Source organism: Triticum urartu, chromosome 2 (genome assembly GCF_003073215.2).
Source record: "Triticum urartu cultivar G1812 chromosome 2, Tu2.1, whole genome shotgun sequence".
NCBI lineage: Eukaryota > Viridiplantae > Streptophyta > Magnoliopsida > Poales > Poaceae > Triticum > Triticum urartu.
The window spans coordinates 697,640,407-697,655,569 of record NC_053023.1 but is presented as its reverse complement, the minus strand read 5'-3'; the positions used below and the strand labels follow the sequence as shown (position 1 = coordinate 697,655,569).

General features: G+C 46.6%; 1 pseudogene; it reads left to right on the top strand.

Moving 5' to 3' along the window:
• Window positions 1-5,716: 5,716 nt before the first annotated feature.
• LOC125539849 lies at window positions 5,717-8,658 on the top strand (annotated as a pseudogene).
• Window positions 8,659-15,163: the final 6,505 nt, after the last annotated feature.

Sequence of the window (15,163 nt, the reverse complement as noted above, 5' to 3'; positions counted from 1 at the left end):
TCTATTTGCACAGACCGTTTTTTATACGGTCTTTTCTAATTTGGTCTTTTCGGGTTCGGTCTTGGTCTTTTTGGGTTCGGTTTCTGTCTTCGGTTTTTATGCCCGGGGCAATTTCTGGTGACCCGATAAGTACCCGGTACCCCCCGAAACACTTTTGGTGTCTGAATACCATCATCCTATATATCAATCTTTACCTCTCGACCATCTCGAGACTCCTCGTCATGTTCGTGATCTCATCCGGGACTGCTAACAGCATTCGGTCACCAAATCACATAACTCATATAATACTATATTGTCATAGAACGTTAAGCGTGCGGACCCTACGGGTTCGAGAACTATGTAGACATGACCAAGACACCTCTCCGGTCAATAAACAATAGCAGAACCTGGATGCCAATATTGGCTCCTACATATTCTACGAAGATCTTTATCGGTCGAACCGTTATGACAACATACGTAATTCCTTCTGTCCATCGGTATGTTACTTGCCCGATATTCGATCATCGGTATCTTCATACCTAGTTCAATCTCGTTACTGGCAAGTCTCTTTACTCGTTCTGTAATACATCACCTCGTGACTAACTCCTTAGTCGTTTGCTTGCAAGCTTGTGATGTGTATTATCGAGAGGGCCCAGAGATACTTCTCCGATACTCGGAGTAACAAATCCTAATCTCGATCTATGCCAACTCAACAAACACCTTCAGAGATACCTGTAGAGCATCTTTATAATCACCCAGTTACGTTGTGATGTTTGATAGCACACAAGGCATTCCTCCAGTATCCGGGAGTTGCATAATCTCATAGTCGAAGGAATATGTATTTGACATGAAGAAAGCAATAGCAATAAAACTGAAAAATCATTCTGCTAAGCTAATGGATGGGTCTTGTCCATCACATCATTCTCCCAATGATGTAATCCCATTATCAAATGACAATTCATGTCCATGGTTAGGAAACCTTAACCATCTTTGATCAATGAGCTAGTCTAGTAGAGGCTCACTAGGAACATGGTGTTTGTTTATGTATTCACACATATATTAAGGTTTCTGATCAACACAATTCTAGCATGAATAATAAATGTTTATCATGAATAAGGAAATATAAAATAACAAGTTTACTATTGCCTCTAGGGCATATTTTCTTCAAAAATGACTTATATACCAGAAGACGGGCACCGGAGGTGGGCCGAGGAGGGCACAACCCACCAGGGCACGCTTGGGCTCCCCAGCGCGCCCGGGTGGGCTGTGGGCCCCCTCTGGTAGTTGTTTGCTCCAATATTCTTCATATATTCCAAAACAATTCTCCGTAAATTTTCAACTCATTTGGAGATGTGCAGAATAGGTAACTTGACGTAGCTTTTTCAGGTCCAGAATTCCAACTGCCGGCATTCTCCCTCGTTGTCCAAACCTTGCATATTATGAGAGAATAGACATTATAATTACTTCATAAAGCATTAATATGCATAAAAACATTATAAATAACAGTAGGAAAACATGATGCAAAATGGACGTATCATTGGTGGAGGGGGAGTAAAAACTTTACCATTCTGTTTGGGAACCTCCTATAATGTATCTAGCATGGAAGATAGTGATATCTCTTGGTTGTTATGTTGACAATGAAAGCATACCGCTCAAAATTATATTCATCTCTGTTTTAAAAGCTCAAGCTCTGGCACCTCTACAAATCCCTGCTTCGCTCTGTGAAGGGCATATTTATTTACTTTTATTGTTGAGTCATCATCGTCTTATAAAAAGCACTAGTTGGAGAGCAGCACTGTCATTTATATGCTTTGTTTTTAATTGATGTTGAGTATGAGTGTGATTGGATCTCTTTTGCCATGAATTATAATTTCTAGTCAGTCTTTAATCTTCAGGGGTGCTCTGCATTTATGTTTTGCGGTCTCAGAAAGGGCTAGCGAGATACCATTTTGTCATATCATATCATGATTGTTTTGAAAAAGTGTTGTCATTGAGATTTATTATTATTGCTCCCTAGTTGATTGTGCCATTGATATGAGTAAATGTGAGACCTAAATGGTATTGTGAATATGATTAGTTCGTAATCTTTGCTGAAAACCTGAATATTGACTAGACATATTTGCAACAACAAGATTAAACAGAGTTTGTAAAAGTTTTTCTTTGTCACTTTCAGTTTCTTGACTGAATTGCTTGAGGACAAGCAATGGGTTAAGCTTGGGGGAGTTGATACGTCTCCATTGTATCTACTTTTCCAAACTCTTTTGCCCTTGTTGGACTCTAATTTGCATGATTTGAATGGAAATAACCCGAACTGACATTGTTTTCAGCAGAATTGCCATGGTGTTATTTTTGTGCAGAAATAAAAGTTCTCGAATTGACCTAAAAATTGAAGGAATATATAAAAAATATTGGTGCAAGAATTAACTAGAGGGGGTCCACCCAGAGGCCACAAGCCTGGCGGCGCCCCCCTTGGGGCGCACCTAGAGGGCTTGTGGGCCCCCTGGACCTCCTCCGACCCTAACTCCAACTCTATATGACCCTATTCGGGGAGAAAAAAAATCAGAGAGAGGGATTCATTGCATTTTATGATACGGAGCCGCTGCCACCTCCTGTTCTTCATCGGGAGGGTTGATCTGGAGTCCATTCGGGGCACCGGAGAGGGGGGATTCATCACCAACCTTCCTCCACCAATTTCATGATGCTCACTGCCGTGCGTGAGTAATTCCATCATAGGCTTGCTGGACGGTGATGGGTTGGATGCGATTTATTATGTAATCGAGTTAGTTTTGTTAGGGTTTGATCCCTAGTATCCACTATGTTCTAAGATTGATGTTGCTATGACTTTGCTATGCTTAATGCTTGTCACTAGGGCCCAAGTGCCATGATTTCAGATCTGAACCTATTACATTTTCATGAATATATTTGTGTTCTTGATCCTATCTTTCAAGTTGTAGACACCTATTACGAATTATGATCCGCATACCCCAAGGTGACAATAATTGGGATTCTTTCCGGTGATTACCGTAGTTTGAGGAGTTCATGTATTCGCTAAGTGCTAATGCTTTGTTCTGGTTCTCTATTAAAAGGAGGCCTTAATATCCCTTAGTTTTCATTAGGATCCCGCTGCCACGGGAGGGTAGGACAAAAGATGTCATGCAAGTTGTTTTCCATAAGCACGTCTTACTATATACAGAATATATGCCTACATTATATTGATGAATTGGAGCTAGTTCTGTGTCACCCTAGGTTATGACTGCTACATGATGAATATCATCCAATACAATTATCATTGCCGATCCATTGCCTACGAGCTTTTCACATATTGATCTTTGCTAAGTTACTTTGCCGTTGCTGCTGTTACAATCACTACAAACTGCTACTGTTACTTTTTCCACTGTTACCGTTACTTCCACGCTACTTCTCTACTAAATACTTTGCTGCAAATATTAAGTCTTTCCAGTGTGGTTGAATTAACAATTCGGCTGCTAATACTCGTGAATATTCTTTGGCTCCCCTTGTGTCGAATCAATAAATTTGGGTTGAACAGTCTACCCTTGAAAACTGTTGCGATCCCCTATACTTGTGGGTTATTAGTGGTGCACGCAGGAGGACGACGAGGCGAGCACGGGGCGCGGACGAGTGTCATTCACGCACGGGGAGTGAGCTTGGCCACGGTGCGATGAGCGCAGGCGGGAGCACGGCTACGGCACGACAGCGTACATCAACTACGGGCTAGAAATAAGGGGGGAGCAGAGGGGGCTGGCGAGAAGCTTACAGGGAGCCGGACGGGGAGGGCAGCGGGCTCGGGGGAGGTATGGTGGAGCGAGACGGCGGCGAGTTCCAGCGATGCAGAGGATGAAGATGACTCAAACTCGATGATGCAGATGCGTTCGGCTTGGGCTCGTGGGCGAGGAAGGCGTAGCAGTCAACAACAAAGCTTGTGGGCATGGCAGTGCGGTGTAGGGCGGCCGGTGGCTACGTGGGCGGCGAGGCCAAGGCGACGACAGTGGTGGGCAAGCTCGGGGGGAAGAGAAGAAAGAGCGTGGGGGCGGCGTGAAGGGGTAGTAGGCGGTCTAGGGTTGGCAGGTGGCGTCACTAGCGACCATAGCCGCGCGAGACAACAACAGATGGCCGGCACGTGGCCATCCTGGCCATGTGCGGCCGCACGACGTCCACGACGCCCCGTGAACAGAGGTGGAGGGAGACAGGGGCGCATGGTGGGCTGGGCTGCGCCGTGCCTTAGGCTAGAGGCCAGGTAGGCCCTTTCTCTTTTATGATTTTCTGCTTTTCCCTTTATATTTAAAACAGAGACAACTAGGGAAAGGTTTGGGCTACCAGAAGACTTTGAAAAAAAAGGTGGGACTAGGCCACTTAATTTCTTTGTAGTATTTGGCACTGCCACAAAAAGTTTGAGGGACAACTGAATCCATTTGGATTTTGCATAAATAAAAAAGCATTTTAAAATGCTGAAATGGCACTGTTTTAATTGCTATAGTCCATCTTGGCTTGGAGGTGATGTTGTTTTCCTTAATAATCATTTGTTATGGAATTTTGGCTAAATGATGAACTATTTTGCAGCAACTTTTGTGCAACTTCATATTTCACTTGCAAATTGAATTTGAATTCAATGAAGGAGTTAGAAATGAGATATGATTTCACTATGATCATTCTTTTCAAAATAGAGTAGCTTAGCATTAATTTGAAGATCACTATAGCTCATTACACAGGGGTGTTATAGATTAGTGCACAATCGAGGCGGGGGCGTCACAACAGACATCTATCAAATTTTGTTCTATCAATAGATCGATGTATTGTTCTTCACAATATCAAAATTTGCATCCATCCTACACAAAAGTGTAAGTATAAGCAAAGAGCTATCGAAAATGCGCCGAATCCGGGAGCACAACCAAAGCTAAAACTAGCACATACCCTATCGTTTTTGCACTTGATGAACACCCATCCGGGATGTTCCTACATTGTAGACACATGGCGCACAACCTTCTGCGGATAGTTGTCGCACTTTATAAGCGGCAACGGTGTGCCGACGAGCCTTTGGGCTTGCACCGAGCCCAGACGACGAGTTTATTTGTCGGCGAACCGGCGACGGAGTAGATCTGAGCGGCTAGAGGCGGAGTCAATACCTGCATGCGGTCCGGTACCCAGCCAATCCATGGCACGGGGCAGCCTCCGGCGGCTGGGTGCACTCAAATCCAGCCTCCGCTCCGAATCTGCCGGATGCACGTAAATCAGGCTCCCGGGGTTGGACAGCTCGGGGGTCCGATGGGGCTGTGACAAGGGTAGGCACGGGAGCGCGCGACCGTGCTGGACAACGACGTGACCAAGAAGAATGACGACGGTGGTGGCTACGACAGGGAAAAGTGGGGCGGGGAGGGAGGCATATGAGAGGATAGAAAAAGGGGCGTTGTGTCCTTGACGGGCGGGCCAGGAGAGGACAAGGGCACACGCCGCACCCGTTCGCGCGTGTCCGTTTGGACGCAAAGACGGCCCAAAGTTAGGCGGGAAATGGGTCAAAAGCGGTCCGAAAATTGACATTTGTCCCCTTTTGTTCCCACGCATTGGGCCGTGTTTTGTGTCCGTTTACCCCTAAACGGACATGGCCGGAGCCCAGTTGCCCTAAAATCCAGCAGCAAAAGTTGGGCCGGCCCAACTGGTGTGGCTGGTGGTGGCACGGTTCATACTGCAGCACCAAGCAAACACCCGTGTCGATCCTAAAAAAAAAAAGAAGCAAACACCCGTGTTTCGAGCACCCTGGATTTAGTCGCCCCACTCGTCCCCAAATCCCTAACCCTAACCCAAAGATGGCGGCGGCTGAGGAGAGCAAAGGGGAGGGGACGATGGCGGGGGCGGAGGAGAGGGAGCGCTCCTATCCTGGCCCCTCCGACCCCTTCATTGAGGTCAAATTCGGCAATGATTTCGTCGACATTCCCTCCGACGCCGACGAGAGCCCCGCCTGGTCGCTGCTCGTCGGCGTCAAGAGCGGCGCCCTACGCGTCCACCGTTTTCGCGTAGCGAGATCCGGGCGAATCTCAGGTCAGAGCGACGACACGCTCGAGATCTTCCACGACCTCAAGAAGCGGCAGGGGTGCAGCTCGAGCGCCAGCGCAACCCTGGCTCCTGACGGCCGCTCACTCTGCCTCCTGCAGCTGGTCGAGAATGCGCAAGCCGACGGCCTGCAGCTGCTGCTGCCGGCCGAGGAGGAACCGCCGGCCGAAGTAGCGCTTCCCCCGCTGGATCCAAGCATGCGTGGCCGGTGCATGCCCATCTCGGCCGACGGCCACATATGGGCCGTGTCGGCTACCTACTCTTCTGCCACGAGTTTCAGTCTCCGAGTACAACGCCTGGTCATTGAAGAGGAAGAGGGCGCAGCCGCACAACGTTGGGAGCAGGTCGGGATCCCCTTGGTCCAACTTTGCAAATTCGAGCCCTACCGCCCCAGCATATGGGGCATTGACTTCCTTCAGGGCTACGCGGTGCTCCCTGGCCATGGCCGTGAGGGGGGCACCCTCATCCTGCTCTCCCTCCAAAACGGCCTTTTCTTCACTTTCAACTGTTCCTCCACTGACTTGGGCTGGACCAAGGTAACCCAAACCTCAGACGCCAAGGACTACGTCCCTATCCTTGGCCGTGGCCTCTATGCACAAGAAAGCAATGCCATCTACATGCTCCGCAAAGATGCCATCTATGCATACAAGCTGAGATATGAAGAGGGAAGTCTGAAGATGGATCCCCCTGTGGACATTATATTTCCTTATGTTGACAGAAGCACAGCCCATGGCTTCCTCACCCATCTGGGCTCTGGGGTCATGTGCTCTGTCTTGATGAGTGTGGGGCTCCCATGCTGGCCAGACCACCTACACGCCATTATCACCACCTTCCACCTTGGTCCTGACCCCTCCCATATCAAGGTTCTGCACTCCACCTCCCGCCAGGTGGACATGTTACCCATGAAAGACATCAATGAATTTGAATTCTCCTTTCTCCAGTAAGTTTCTCCGTCCACTAAAGCCATGTATTTATTTTGACCATTAATCCATTCATTCATGTTGGTCATCTTGCTTACAAATTAATATTAATCTTGTGTCCACCAATCAATCACTTAGAGAGTATAAGGATGACAAGGTGCGTCATCAAGTCCATGAAGTTCATGATGCAGAGGAAGTCCATGAAGAGAAAGTGCTTCATGATCCTTGCAGGTCTTGTTCCGCAAGCTTGAGCTTAGCTTAGATATCTTATTTCAAGTTTCTTGTGCATGACACACATATTTTGCTTCTTGCATGCAGGCATCTTCTACCACCAGGTCCTCCTCCTCCCTATGTGAAGCCACATATGGACAATGAGCTCTTGTTTATCATCTGCCAAGCTGGTTCACAATCATTTATCTATAAAACAAGTCTCATGGATCTGAGTCCAGATCTGAGTTCAAGGTTAGGAATAGCGACCCCTCTCAAGCCACATTACATTGTACATGGAGATAATCGTGGTCCGAGGCATTTTTTTCTCCTTGACTCAAAACTACATGCTGTCTCGTTCCTAAAAGATGGCATGGATGTGCTTAACCTGGACACCAGATGTGAGCATTTAGATTTGCAAGCACGGCGGCCTGTTTCTCCTATTGATCCTTTTGTCATGGTTATCCAAGTTGGTAGGACAACTCTTGCTCTTACTGAAACTCTCCAAGTTTACCGTAAGGCCTTCCTTGTTTGTCCTCCTGGATCCATCTCATGGGTGCGCTGCATGACAGATCACTCTAATATTCTTGACAGGAAGGTTGCGCTGTCCGGATATGTAGTAGTGAGTGATAATTCCTTTGTAGTCTGTGATACTCTCACATGTTCTTGTTTTCACTTTGACCTGGATTCCAAGAAGTGGCATCTTGTTATGCCTTGGGCTCCATGGGGAAAATACCTGCCAAGGGATATGTCTAGATACCGCTTTCTAAATGGCAAATGTGTATTTGTGGATGGTTTTATCTACACATGCTCAGGAAAAGGGCTTGCTGCTTATGAACTAGTCGATGAAGATCATTGTGTGTACCTAGACATCCCAATATTTTTGCCACTCTCATGGGAGAGTGAAAATTGGAAGACTGAAAGGATGTGTTTGGATTATGCTGGCAAAGATGTCAACTCGGGTGCCATCTTGTTTTGGGTGGTGCAAGGTGAATCTCTCTCTCTCTCTCTCTCTCTCTCTCTCATGCATTTCATGAAAGATGCCATCAACTCTAATGTTCTTGCCATCACCTCTAATGTTCTTTGTATATATAGGTTTGCAAATCAAGCACCGTGACCACCATAATACATTATGGATCACAGCAGTGGAGGTTGAGACTGAGAAAACACCCAGGAAGAGCATGAAACCGGTCGGAATTAGGCATGTAGTCTCTGCTACACGTCTCATTGATCAAGAGGAAACCATGGATCAAAAGGAAGTAATCAGTACCAGATGCTGTGCTCTCTCTTTCTGATGCCGTTCCCCACTATTTTTTGCTATGAAGTCAACTTGGTACTTTATTGTGGTAGACTCTCATTGCACCAGCTGGTCAGCTAGTGACAAGTGAACTTGTATGATCCTCTTGGTTCTGTGAATTCTCACAAGTCAACTTGTACTTTATTTTGGTAGACTCCCATTGCACCAGCTAGTGAAAGTGAACTTCTATGATCCTCTTGGTTTTCTGTGAACTCTGAACTTGTATGCACCTTGCTTGGAACTGTGAATTTAAAGTAGGTGGACATTGGGATTATATTATGATTAATTGTTGCTTTAGAATTTTGGTTTCCCGGGATTTGAGAGGTTTTGGGAGGCAGGGATACGGGAGGATTTGGTGAATCCCTTCCTTCCATCAAATCCCCTCAATTCCCCTCATATCCCCAAGTTTTCATTCCCCTTCCATAAAAACTTGTTTAATAGATGTGGTTTGATATAATAGACTGATGGCAACAGTGCAGTTAAAAGTCCAATCTTTGCAAGTTTAACAACTCTAATCATGTTCTGTTACAAGAACAACGGGTCCTCACAATATTCTGTTACAAGAACAACAGGTTACTCCCAGATAATCAAACTTGTTCCCAGATTATTCTTTTAGAAGAACATGTCCTCACAATATTCTGTTACAACCAAAGTTTGACATAGAGTGGTAGCCATCTTTGTATTTCTCTCGAAATAGGCTTTCGCTCCGCTATATAGATATAGCAACCACCCGATAAATCTGAGAATCCATTGATGAGGCAGACAACACAAGCACGCCCAAAAGGAAATAGAAAATGAAGAAAAAGAAAATAATGACAGCAGAGTCGGATCAACGAAAACAATGATGATCCACAGCCACTGCGCCCACCGAAAATTTCCACCGCACTCCTACCACTTCGGACCGCCGCATACCAAGCAACACCTTCAGGAAGGAACGTGACGATGACGACGCTGCTGCCTGGACAGGTCCTAGGGTTTCCCCCGGTACGCGAAGAGGCATGGGTGGGGGATACCCGACGCCCTTCAAGAAGGAAAGATGGCGTCCACGGGCGTCGCCGCATCGGTGCCGGCCAAGCCGGCAGGGGTTTCTCCCGTCCACCACACACCCACCACCCTGACCGATCCGCCGTGCTCCACCACACTTGCCACCCACCAACATGCGCCACCACGGTCTTGGAGCCACCATCGCCGTCTCACCATGGAGTCTGAAGCGGGACCGACGGATCCGAGAGGAAGCAGCCGGGAACAAGGACCGGCAGCGTTAGCAGCCATGCGGGAGGGGACAACCTCCACCGCTATCGGCGGTCACCGACCGGACGCAACAAGAGGAGCAAATCAGGCACAAAGGCCCGGCCGAGCTCGATATGGCTCGTGAAGCTGTGCGAATTAACCATGTGGTATGTGCCTCCGGGTGGCTGCTGACTCGCCGGAGGACAGAGCACCTGTTGTACCTGAATGTACCAGGACGATTCAGAGCTCCGAGCTAGGTTAGCAAAATTTGCCCCGTCGCCTCTCACTATGTATACCCTCTGTCTTCTGCACCTGGTTCTGGCACCGTTGAAGCAACAGCGCAGCCGACAGTGCACGTTTTTCGTCTGGCGCCGCCGATGCGGACATTGCAGGCGCCGGCGCGCTGCAGATGCATGCCTTCCGATATTGATTCTTGTACATGCGATTCTCAGGTATTGTCTGCATGTTCAGCTACCAGCTACAAAAAACAAGTTTATTATACAAGCTCTTCTTATTTCTGGACCGTAATATCTAGTTGACGGCGGCCGGGGAGGAACCCTTGGGGGATGGACCGACATCTATACGTAAGGAATCAGCTGGTCCAAAAAAGAAAATGCCCATTTTTTTCATGCACTGCAAAGCTTTGAAATCTGGTATCTTGTACCTCATTTTAAAATGGTTAAAGAGGAATACAAGAACTATCAACAGTGACGGAGTTAAGGGCCAGTTCTTTTTGCAACTTAAAAATAAGTCGTCTCCTTCCCAGCTTTTTCCACATCCAATCTCTCTTACCTATATAGAGTAGTTACGGGATAACTAATTTAGAATTGTCAACAATTTTAGAGGGCGGCTTATTTTTTTAAGATGAAGAGAGGCAACTTTTTTTAAGCTGCCCAAAAAGACTGGCCCTAAACATTGTTTGATGAAGAGAGGCAACTTTGAAAAATGGTATATTTGTTGAAAATTGAACATTTTTTTAAAACATGAAAGTTTTTTAAAATTCTGTATATTTTTCGGAAATGCAATTTATTTTGAAAAATAAAAATAAACTTAAAAAGTAAATATAAAAATATAAAAAAATTAAAAATACTCCCTCGGTCCTAAAATAACTGTCTCAACTTAGTGCAACTCTGTACTAGAGTTAGTACAAAGTTGAGACACTTATTTTGAGACTGAGGCGAGAGCAACAGTAAAGTCATTTTAGAAAAAACATTGCATGATAATATGTGTCTTATTTATATCGTAAAGATCATAAGTACAAGCCAAATATGTACCGACCTGACAAAAATGAAAAGACCAGCAGAACACTAGTATTTGTACATAGGAACACTAGCCATGAAGTAAAATTATAAACAAGACTAAAGAATCCTCTGAACTTGACACCAACGCTCGTCACGCCTCTGGCACCACCATAGCAGCCATCAAAGAAAAAAAATGACGGATCACCTCCATACCCGAGCTCGACGCGGCTTCATCGCTTATATGCAGCTTTGCGGACCTTCAAGGTGGCTCGCCAATAAAAGCGAAGCCATTGCCGTTAAACAAACCAGACCAGGGCAACACCCCGAACACGCCATCGAACTTCAGATCCGGCACCACAGCCCAACTAAGACGTTGGAGGAGGAAACAACACATGCCTGCCACGAGCCACAAATCCAACACATGATCCACCATCTTCCAGATGTCGCCGATGCAGACCACAATCTGCATCCGCTCCTGGACTACCTCCCAAGCTCCGCGCCGGTGCTGGAGCAAACGCCGTCGCAACGACGGAGCCTGAGGACACAGGTGCACCACGAGGATGCCACCGTCATCGCACCATCCTTGCTTGAACAGTCTGGTTTCCAAATCCACCCCTAAAATGGATTTCCTCGTTGAGAAAGGATCTGAAGATTTATTAGTCGGCACCGCCGTCGTCATCGCCGACGGAAAAATGACGAACAACCCAAAACCCTAAAAGCCTAATGCGTAAAACAATACACACGCATAAATCCGGCGACCTCCCTCACCACCGAGGACCGAGGTCTTCAGCGGAGGGAAGCCGCCGGAGGACGACGGCGGTTGGAGGCGAGATCGCCTTTCTTTCTTCTCCTAGAAGAAAGCCATTTTAGAAACCTTCCAGAAGATTTCCAAAACTACCGAAAAACCTACGCTAAGCCGGCTGAATGGGCCGGCCCACTACCTTCTTGGCTCGCTCGTTCCTATGCGTTTATGCGGTTGGTCGACAACTTTCTTTTTGAAGGCAAAGCATAGCTTTATAAATTAACGGCGCCCGGGCATATCCCCGGAGACGCAGACAGCCACAGCGGGCGGTACAAAGGAGTCCCGCTCCATACAAACGCTAGGTAAGCACATTCGACCTATTTGAGCTAACTCATGAGCTACAGAGTTGGCCGAGCGCCTACAATGGGTCACACTATATTTGGCGAACTACATTTTAATTTGGAACTTCAGGTCCTCGATGATCGCAGCATATGGGAAGGAATCAGCTATCCTCATGTTCATGGCATCAACAAGTAGCTGCGAATCCGTTTCAAAGGCGACTCGCGTGGCACCCAGCTCCGTCGCAGTTGAAATGGCCGCTGCCAGCGCGTTGATCTCAGCCCCAAAGGCGTCTGTTACTTGGTCTTGGCGCCCGGCACGAGCGACCACCACTTGGCCATCAACACCTCGAGCCATAACACCCCATCCAATCATGGACTGCCCCGCAGTAAAAGCCCCATCTAGGTTGAACTTCAACGTATCAGATTCAGGCGGTTCCCATTTGGCCACGGGCATGTTCCGATTTCCTGGAGCGAACACTTGTTCATACTCCAAGGCAGTGCTTCTAATGCGCCTTATAATCTCCGGAGCTTGCAGCGGTAGATGCCCATCACGTACATTATTGCGTTGGTTCCACCATTGCCACCAGAATACAATGATCAGGACCCGTTGGTTCTCATTAAGCTCCCAGAGCTGGTCGAGCATCTCATGCACACTCGTGATCTTTTCCAACCGCATGCGCTCGCTCTCCAGGCCTAGACCACGCCAAATTTCTTTGGCCCATTTGCATTTTATGAACAGGTGTCCTCCATCTTCTTTCCCGTGACCGCAGAAGAAACAACAGGACTTCTCCAACTTAACTCCTCTCCTCTCCAGGTTTTGACAGAGGGCAAGAGCTTCATGTCTCAACCGCCATACAAACATCTACAGCTTGGCTGGGCAAGGTAATTTCCAGATGCGTTTCCAAGTCTGATCAGCCGTGCGCTCAAGTTGTCCCCCTGCGCTTGTACTCGTACCGGTCGATCCGTTGCCCGCGTGCTTGCTCAACTCAACCTGCAGCTTATATGCACTTTTCACGGAGTGATTTCCTTTGCTATCATAATGCCAAGCTATGAAGTCGTCCACACCATCCCTTAGCGGAATCTGGAGTATCCGTTGGGCATCTTCGGCATAGAAAATATCCCTCACAAGCTGTTCATCCCAAGTTCCGGAAATTGGGCACATAAGTTCAGTCACATGAGTTAACATGTTTGCACCTCTCGGGGTGATGACACGCCGTGACCAAGACCTTGGTATCCAAGGGTCATTCCAGATACGCACCTGTGTTCCATTTCCAATTCTCCATATGTATCCATCTTTGATCAGTTGCAGCCCATGTAAGATACTCCTCCAGGAGTACGAGATACCATCATGAGCTTGGGCCTCAAGAACAACTTTGAGGCAACGACGTCAATTAAGTAATTTCCTAATTTCCTAGTAGATAAGAAGAAGAAGAAGAAGAAAAGGAATTTCCTACATAAGCACCTCCCATAAAAACTACTCCTGCGCACGCAGCAGCCCTCGTTTTTCTCAGAAAAAGAAAAAGAAAGGAAGAAGCACGCAGCCACCGCCGCCGCCCCCGACAGACCGTCACAGAGGGCACAACAGCCGCCGGCCAGCGGCACACATCGGCCGCCGTCCACCGCCGGCCTTCCCACCGGCACAAAGCAACACGACGACGTCAAGTCAGCCGACCCACGACCCCGCGCCACACAACCGCACGCAGTTAGCAGCGGCAAGCCGGCGGCGCAGCTCTTTCTCTGAATCTGATCCTCTGCCCTTCTCCCTGAATCCCTGCAAGCTGCACACAGGTAATTTTACTTGATTCACTCTTCTTTCCCCTAAAATTTCACTTAGGGTATCGCGTATTCGTCCGTGGCAGCATAAATAAATCACTGGAGATTGTGTTGTTTACAGTTTATGCAAGAGACATTGTTGTTTAAAGGTGGTATTTTGCAAAAGAGATTCCTTGACTTGAGTATATTTCCAATTTGTTTTGAAAGTAGTACTTCTCTACACCCAAATTTTATATGTGGTCTATACTAGGTACATGTATTAAAACTGGTTTAGTTATGCCCAATAAACATATGTCAATTTGTAGGAACTGGCCTCAATCCCTCAGTTTAACAAGCTTAAGTTTTGATAGTCTATCCACATGACCCTGAGTGGCCCAGCAACAACAAGCTCTCTCTCATCCTCTGCCTAAGGACTTTTTCCTTCGGAGCTGTCGAGCTCTCTATTGAGTTTCTGTCTTGTGGGTTGTGGCTGCCCACTTTTTCTCTTTTGATGTAGCTGTTAAATTTTGTAGATCTCCTGTCCTGTAGATGTAGGTGTGAGATTTCCCAGTGAATGGTTAATTTGCTGTTCGTTTAGGGTACGTGGTTGTGCTCTGTATTTTGGCGGATCGTTAACCTGTTTTTTTCGCTGATGATGTAGAGAATGGAGTTCATGCGTGCTATGTCCTCTTAGGGTTGGCATTAGTCCTGAGCGAATGTTGTTACTCATCATTCTTAGTTTTTGGTGTAGCTTATATGCTCCCACTTGGATTACTGTGTAGCTTTTAGTTCTTGATCTTAGTTCAGTCTTCCCCCTTGCAAGGCACTGGACTTTTGGACTAGCCCATCTGGTATCTTGAAATTGTAGGAGTTTCAGAGTGGCCTGCTTACTTTCATGTATTTTGTGTTGGAAGCCTTATTGTAATTTGCTTTATTTTTTGGCACAAAGATATGTTTTGTATTAAGGTTCATAGATGTACGCATTTATCCATCAATTCTCACTATAAGTCATTATCGATTAGAGTGTAATGGTCCAGCCTTTGTGCTGTAACTAGTTATGACTTACTATGTAACTCCTGCTCATGTAACTCATGATCAGTTATATGGTATCTCATAGTGTTTTACAGTTCAGTAGTATTGCAGTCTTTTGTGCTGGAAGCTTTGCTGTAAATTTGCTCCTAGTTTTGTTGTAGACTATGATTATCAGTAAAGTTCCGGGATACTGTATTTTCCTTTTGACATGTGGACGCTATCAATTATTCATCGGTTATACTATAACGAATAAGCAATTATAACCTTTTATTTCTGTTTTACCTTTTTTCCTCCATAGTTTGTTCTCTTCTTTCATGTAATCCGTGAAGCTTGTGTGTTGTAATTATGATGCAAGCAAT